We start from the raw sequence: 8,614 nt of genomic DNA, 5'->3' as shown, positions 1-8,614 counted from the left end.
GGTAATCTTAATTTTATTTTAACAAGGAAGTGGTCACTGCTTATTTCATATCCTCTGTGAACTCTAACATCTAGTGAAAATTTTGATGTCTTTTGGTTTAATATAAAGTAATCTAATATTGATTTTCATCCTCTTGCTGCCCAAGTATATTTATGTATGTCTTTATGTTTATAGAAGGAATTCATCATTTTTAGGTTATTATAAACTACAAAGTCGATCAATTTTTTACCATTTCTGTTTAGAGTGTGTTCTCCATGTCTTGCTATATTATTATTAATTTTCGTGTTTCCAATTCTTGCATTTAAGTCTCCTGCTAAAATTATGTAATCATTTTTATTTATTTTATTATATATGTTTTGTAGCTGATTATAAAAATCAATATTATCCTGTTCTCTTCCTTCTTCTGGGGCATATAAACCAATTATCGTTAAATAGCCTCTGTCTATTTTTATTCCAGCTTCTATTATTCTTTCATTCCATAATTTATAATGTTTTAACTGTTTTGAAAGGGAGTTATGAATCCAAATCATGACTCCTGCTTGTGCTCTTTGGTCTCTGTCGACTCCACTGTATATCACATTAAAATTTTCAGTTCTCATAGTTCCTTTTAATTTCTTTTTTGTTTCAGTGATTACTGCAATTTTAAAATTTCTTTCATTTAATAATTGGTGTAATTCTATTTCTTTATATGCCATTCCTCTTACATTCCAGTTTGCTATGCGTATTATATTTTGTCGTTTCCATTTTCGTTTTCCCTTTTCCATTCCAGGGTCGTTTCCCATAGATTCAATCCGATTATCTTTTTCTGTCAGCTTACAAGTATAGTTATGTTCTCCATGTCAGGGGACTAGCCTGAAGATGGAATAGTTCAGTGGTAGGGCTGCTACCTTAAGGCTTCTGAACTCACCTTCTTCCGAATTTAAACCCATAGGAGGAATAGGGTATATTGAAGGGGAAAGGGTAGATTATAGAAGAAATATAGTAAGGTTTATAGAGAGGACATAGTTGTAAGGCCAGAAATGAAAAGACCCCATGGCCCTCGAGTACTCTAATAGCACAAGGGTCATAAAGTAAGAAGAGTTGGCTGATAAGGCCTTATAGGAAAGATTTAAGTAAGTGGGTCTTCCTGAAAGTAGAAGAAGGAGAGGATAGATCCAGCTAGGGGTCCATGGGAGTGCCGCTTCCCTTACAATCAAGATGATGGCCCTGTTGGTCCACGAGTCCTTATTCAGTATATTCGGACCACCCCACCATATATATATACACACACACACGCACGCGCATGTACACACACACACATGGTGGGCTCCCCTATCCGCCACCCAGGGATATATAAATTAATAATATATATATTAATATATAGTTTATATTTATATTAATAATATATATATTTATATATTATATATAGTTTACATAGCTATATTAATAACTGTGTGTGTGTGTGCTGGATACCAAGATTTCAAATGGTCATGATCAAGATGCACATTATGATATACATAGGGCAAAAAAACTTTATAACAAATAAAAAAGCAACAAACGTCTTCCTAGATGTTGAACTCAGGAGAGGCTAGAAATAGATACAGGTCATTATTTAGTTCAGGCAAAATTAAGGTTTCCACCAAATTATTTACAAAAGTAATAAAGAGAAACAAAATCTAATTACAAAGTAATACTACTTAACGATTTAAGTGTAAGAATTTATGCCAAAAGTGGTTTAATAACTATTTAGAAAAAATACAAGAAAATGAAGACATCGAGAAAGAATGGAATAGTATAAAAGAAAGTATTACATCAGCAGCATGTGAAAGTGTAGGGACATAAAATTATTTTAAAAAATTACATATATGGAACATTGAAATAAAAACAATAATTGAAAATAAAAAGCTGGCCTTTAAAAATGGTTAAACAGCAAAAAAAAAAAAAAAAAAAAAAAAAAAAAAAAGATGAAATTGAATATAAAAAAATAAGATGAACAATAGTCAAAAGAGAAACCAGAAAGAGACACAGAGAAAGCTGGGGAAAATTTTATCATACTTAGAAAATTAGACCCAATAAATATAAAATACTAAAGCATATGAACACGGATATAAAAGAAACTGCAAATATAAATTGCGAAATAGGTTTAAATGAATTCTTGGATTACTTCATAGAAATGCAAAATGATGAGTCTATTAGAAATTTATTCAACATAAAAGGAACAATGGCATGGCTTTGTGACGAGACAGAAGAGAAATACCGAAATTCAAGTAGTCTTGCAAGAAAATTACCGTTGCCCTTCCCGTCGTCATATTTAGTTGAATGTGGCTTTAGTGCTGTAAATGACTTGCTACTGAAAAAAAAGAAATCATCTGGATACCACAACCCATGGTTATTTGACATTGAAAATGGCTAGTTAGTACCTCAAATAAAAACTCTTTGCAGCAGACATCAAGCTCAAGGATCGCATTAACTTGGATTTTATTTTTCCGAGTTCAGTTCGATTTATGTTTTATAATATACAAAGTGTAATATAAAATGTATATTCATTGAAGAAAGTCAAATTAAAAACAGTTTTATCTGTGTTCTTTTTTATTCGAAGTACCTATTCATTTACTGAGGTAAGAGCCAACAGACTTCAATTCGGCGAAGTAAAAGTATTCAAATTAAGTGGATATTGAATCCCACATTAATTCTTAGCCGAATTAGAAATTCAAAGACAAAAAATCTGATCTAAGAGTTTCATGCGAATATAGAAAACTATAAAAGTTCGGCGAGTCTCCAAGCGTAAGCCAACACGTGATACATGCTAGGGCAACTCGTAGTAAAGGTATGACAGTGATCGGAGCTTACTCCACCTTTATTACCAGTTGCCCTAGCATGCACCACGTTTTGGCTTACGCTTGGACTCGCCGAACTTTTAGTTTTCTATATTCGCATCAAACGCTTAGATCCGATTTCCTATCTTTGAGCTTTTTTATTCGGCTAAGAAATAATGTGGGATTCAATATCCACTTAATTTGAATAGTACCTATTCATCTTGTACTTTTTCTGAACTTGGTTAGCTATTATGCTAGAGGGGGCATCAAAATCGTTGAAGTGGGACATGATAAAAAAAAAAAAAAAAGGTTGGAAACTAGTGGTTAACCTATTATACAGTTCCCCCTCATTGAATAACGCGGGGATTGGGGGCGCCGACCCCTTACGTTGTTCAAAAAACCGCGTATAACTTTTGACTCCCCACAAAAACTTAACAACTAATAGCCTACTGTTGACCGGAAGCCTTACCGATAACATAAACAGTCGATTAACACATATTTTATATGTTATATGTATTATATATTCTTACAATAAAGTAAGCTAGAGAAAAGAAAATCATAAAGAAGTGAAAATACATTTGTAGTACTGATTTATCGATACCGTAAGTTTCCGTCGTCTGTTTACAAGATGAATCGTATGTCTGTCAGTACCTACATCAATATTGTCTTATATGATACAAAACACTGTAGATTGGAAGTGAAACCTGGATTCTAAAACAAAGACACATACACACAAAGATTGGAAGCAGCACAGATGAAGTTTCTAAGACCTCTCCTGGGACTCACTAAAAACACAGAAATAAGAGAACGATTAGATACAAAGAACATCGTACAAGAAATAGAAGAATATCGGCAAAATTGGCTACACCGCATAGAAAGGATGAATCATGATAGGATTCCCCAAACTAGCATATAAACCTACAGGAAGAAGAGACCGCGGTCGTCCAAGACTAAGATGGAAAGACCAACTTCATCTGCAGAGTAGGAAGAGGACATAAAAAAGCCTATACCTGAATTGCTCAGACGACGACGACACCGTAGATGTTGCACGTATTACTAACACTAGACATCGAAAATCAAAAGATTTGAAAAAGAAAAGCATATTTATTTACAGGTATAACGATTCGTGCATTGATAACGAAGAAGCGGCAATAGGATTGCTTTTTGGTAGACTAGTCTATATACTAATGAATGAATCGTTATAAAAATTTTATTTTATAATTAATTTAATTAATAACGGTTAATTTTATGCAGTGATGATTTAATACTGTATCTTTAAGTTTATTTACATTTTTCTCGACTGCAAATGGCCATGTACGGTCTGTAAGTGTTTGCCTTAGTAAGTTTTGATAAATTTTACTTTTTATAATAGATTTGTGTATATTTTATGATAGTAAATGATAATACAGACTAGTGTCTATATATATTTTATTTTAGGCATTCATGGCTTACCTAACCTTTTCGATATTTCTAGGCTAAGCGGTTCCTCTGCGAATTTTTTTTTTTTTAATTCTCGCAATTATCCATATATTTTCCGATATAGATAGATATGCCGTATTTATTCAAAAAAGAAAACGCGTATAAGTGGAAACACAAAGTTCGAATCGCGTTCTTTAAGGTCAAAGTAAAATATCTTTTTAATTATAATTATCAGCCTCTTTGACAAGGCTCGCAAAAATTGCCTAAGCCGACGGTATTTCACGTCGCCCTGGCGGGGTATTGGTAAAAGTTTTCAAACAGCAATAGTCGCGCCTCAGTTTAAACTTCATTGGCTACAACACTGCCTCTGCGCAAAGCTGACGTAAGTTTCCCGTTTGAGCAATGTCTATAAAATACATGAAGAAAACAAAGAGGTGCGTTTGATACAATTTAAGATTATTTAAATAATTTTAGAAATATTATAATTTTATCCTAATTATTTTGAATACAATTATACTTCCCAGCTCTTGTTTACTGATAATGTGGTTCTGATATTTTATTAACCAATACACCCTGACAAGACAAAGTGGATGAAATATGAATACGGTACTGTCATGAGCACCAAATGAAATTGAAAAATAAAATTAGAGTGGAGAGCTACATTTATTTATATACGCACTTCGCGGCCTTCTATATATAAAGGCCGGGAATTACAACAGAAAAGATACGTTGTACAATACCAGACAACTCACGGCAAAGGTGAAGCAGACCTCAAGTTCTTCGTGGCTTTCCAAAAATCAGTTAAATATCTTGTCTGTCCATATCAGATCAAATATTACGCTGATAAAAACAAATAACACACTTATCGTAGCCAAAAGACCGAGATGCAAAAGTGTAGTATAGGATATTAACACATATCAGATAATTTAATCCCCGGATCAAATAATTTAATATCTGATCCGGGTCCCCAAGATATTAAACTGATTTTTGGAAGGAAGCGAAGTATTTCCGGTCTGCTCCACCTTTGCTGTGAGTTCTAGCATTCTACAGCTGTCCCTTCGGTGTATCGCTCTTCACCTTTTGTATATAGAAGGCGACGACCTGCCTGAATCTTCCTCCACCTTTGCTCCGAGTTGCCGTGGTGTTGCACTACACGAGGGTCAGCTTTCTCTATCGAGGCGCGCAATGTATGCGAAAAGCTTCCACAGAATAAAAAGAAATATTTTATTTCATGTCAAAGGTTTTTGGAAGGAAGGAAAGTGTTTCGGGTCTGATTCACCTTTGCTGTGAGTTCTAGCATTCTACAGCTTGTCAGCTTTTGTATATAAAAGGCGACGACATGTCTGTAGCTTACTCCACCTTTGCTCCGAGTTGCCCTGGTGTTGCACTACTATTGAAAATGAAAATGTTGCAAATGCAAGAAAAACGATTTCGTTTATTGTACCTCTAAATACAGTATGGATACAATTAATCTACGTACTGTGGCGACAATTAGTATAACTTGGAGATATTTGGAATGAAACGAACCAACTCAGCATAATGATAAATTCCCACAGATACTATATATTATTATTAACACAATACTATCATTGTGTTTGTGAAACGCAATACTATCATTGAGATTGTGAAACGTATAGCGACTCGTAGAACGGTCGAACCACCCACAAGTTGCAGCAAAAAAAAAAAAAGTGTCGGTTGCTTTCATCTTTCGTCAGATCTTAGCATTTATATTTATAGATAAAGACAATACAGCACAGATCAAAGAGGCAGTTAGGACACAAAATGGACAGGACGCATGCATGGAATCTTCCATGACCCTGGAGTAGCGATAATCCTTATGTTGAAAGTTTATTATTATTATTATTATTATTACCTTGGGTATACAATACGTTAAAGATACCAAGCAATTTTATAAACTTGGTTTTAATCCTTTTTCCCAAGTAAGCAAACAGACAAGGAAGTCAAGTTTGTGCCTGAAGTATTTTCCGGTTTGAGACAACTCGTGGTAAAGGTGGAGTAAGCTCTGATCACTTTCCCTTAGTATCTCCCCTAATGCAAAGTATGCTGCTATGCATTATGGCCTTTCCCTTAATGCATAGCAGCATACATGTCCGCAAAGGAGAAGTGCTTTGCATTAGGGGAGATACTAAGGGAAAGTGATCAGAACTTACTCCACCTTTACCACGAGTTGCCTCAGACTTGAACTATGTTCAGGCACAAACTTGACTTACTTGTCTGTTGGTTTACTTGGGAAAAAGGATTAAAACCAAGTTTATAAAATTGCTTGGTATCTTTATTCCTTGTGTTGTTGTTGTTAGCCTAAATGTCCCACTGCAGGGCAAAGGCCTTCCCCATCCTGGGCCACCTTTGTCCGCATGGACAAGAAAAATGCGGATAACGAAAGCGCGTCAAACGAGAGTTACATTTTACAACTGACAATAACAGAGTTTTTAATGTTTCGACAAAAAAATTTTAAAGATCAAGTAACCATTGTAATTCTTACCATTGATTTTTAAGATCGATTTGCACGGTTTTAGCTCGCACAGTCATTTTTACGGTCTCCAGTACTATGCAAAGCGAGAACTGCCTTTATATATATATATATATATATATTTTTTTTTTTTTTCATATTAATTGATTCCTCCGCCCCGTAAATGTCCCTAAGCATGCTTTACTAATGTCCATAATCGGAATCTGTAGAAAAATTTGTCAATACATTTTGAGCTTTGTTCTAACTTGATCATTTACAGTCAACACTTGGACAACAAGTGTGGATAATGGGATATTGCAATAAATCTGCTCTGGATGGATGAAGTTCTATAAAATTTCGGATGAGTACCCAAGATATGTAGTTCAACTGTGGTTTCATTAGTAGAAAAATGATTTGAATCAATAACGAGATCCCTAGGATATGTCTTGTCCCTGGATACGCCTTCAAGTTAAAACACCATAACTGTAAATAATAAGTGTCCCAAAGGTTGCCAAGAAGAAATAATTCCATTTTTGAAGTATCAAAGTCAAGGCCTTCATCCAGTGGAAGCTGATATGGAAAAAGACGTTAAATTAATTGGATATAATTATTTTTTAAACATGTTTTTATAAAGATTTTGTTTCGTCTATCATCAAGTTATGAAATAAGCAACAACTCAATGTTCTGTCATCAACAAAGTTCTGTTTGAGATCTGATCTGGAATGCTTGGCAAATCTCTCCAGTCCCAAATAAGTAATAAACTTATTTGGCACTTTTCGGTTTCTGTCTTTTCGGTTATTTTGTAGGATTTCTTCATTATATTGAATTTTTGTTACTAGCCCTAAGAGCATATTTGTACATTTAAGAAGTCTTAACATTAAACGTTAAGGCTTCTCTTATGAATGTTAAGATTTCTCCTTTGAAAAGTCAGGAGTACATCACTGCTATAAAGTTCTTAGCTTTTAATATTGTCTGGTATCAAATATAAACTGTGACAGAATGGGAGTTCATATCTTCTCATCATTGACCTCTTTAGAGAAAAAAGTTGTGCTGAGAGCCAGCTTGATAGTCAGAGAGGAGAGAGAAAGGTAGAGATGATAGTAGTAGTAAGTTTAAAGGGGCCTCAGTCGATCTACTTGGCCTTACTTAATAGTAGGAAACCAAGCAGATCTCTGACATTTCCGCCCTCCATCCGTTCTTTTTCAGCTTTCCCTGGCCAGTCGCCTCTTCAGGTGGCTGTCCAAGGAAAGTGGGTGAAAAAACAAATGAAAGAGGACTCATACACATACATATACTCATACACATATACATTTATACACACACATTTACTTTATACACATATGTTTACACTGTCATACATACAAATTTGGAATTTTGAACAGGGGGGGCGAGCCCGGCCCGAGTGATGCAACCCACAGGGAGCTGCACCGCCTCGCAGTAAGCCTTCGCCGCTCAGGTTCTCGGGTTCGCCGGCCTTTACTACTAAATATTCTAATTTTTTTTTTTTTTTTTTTTTTTTTTTTTTTTTTGGCTAGTCACTGCTTGATTCCTCCTGTTGTCTTTTGTTGTGGGCCTTTAGTATCAGTTCCACTAATTGTTCTCCTCGTTTGTAGTTCAGGCTGTACAAGCCCCTGTATAGGGCCAAACCCACAGGGTCGTCCGCGTCAATAAACTCATTGATTTGTTCAGGGGTTATTTCGTCTATATCCTCGATGTAGTAGTCGTTCCACTCAGCACTGACAACCTTGGGCCCTTTCTTCCCTGTCAATGTGAGCAGAACATCCCCAAATGTTTCTATACCCTTACTCATGATCGTTTCCAGTTCGTCGAAGTCTTTGAGCAGACGTAAAAGTAGCGTATTTGCTATTGCATACGGAACCGTTGCTTTACTCGTCTCTGCTACGTTTGGGCTCCCTGGTTTTTGTTTCTT

The 8,614-nt window shown here is 35.2% G+C and overlaps 2 non-coding genes across 2 annotated transcripts; both read right to left on the bottom strand.

The window, feature by feature from the left end:
* Positions 1–4,451: 4,451 nt before the first annotated feature.
* On the bottom strand, positions 4,452–4,593 carry LOC150102402 (U4 spliceosomal RNA). The gene has a single exon (XR_016548984.1). It is a non-coding gene; the product is annotated as a U4 spliceosomal RNA (small nuclear RNA).
* Positions 4,594–4,914: 321 nt separating this feature from the next.
* LOC150102401 (U2 spliceosomal RNA) lies at positions 4,915–5,105 on the bottom strand. Its single transcript, XR_016548978.1, has one exon. It is a non-coding gene; the product is annotated as a U2 spliceosomal RNA (small nuclear RNA).
* Between the last annotated feature and the right edge of the window lie 3,509 nt (positions 5,106–8,614).

Source organism: Typopeltis vanoorti, chromosome 10 (genome assembly GCF_054136105.1).
Source record: "Typopeltis vanoorti isolate ZY-2024b chromosome 10, IOZ_Tvanoo_1.0, whole genome shotgun sequence".
NCBI classification, from domain to species: Eukaryota; Metazoa; Arthropoda; class Arachnida; order Uropygi; family Thelyphonidae; genus Typopeltis; species Typopeltis vanoorti.
Note: the sequence above shows the minus strand (reverse complement) of the source record. Positions and strands in the feature narration are given on the sequence as shown.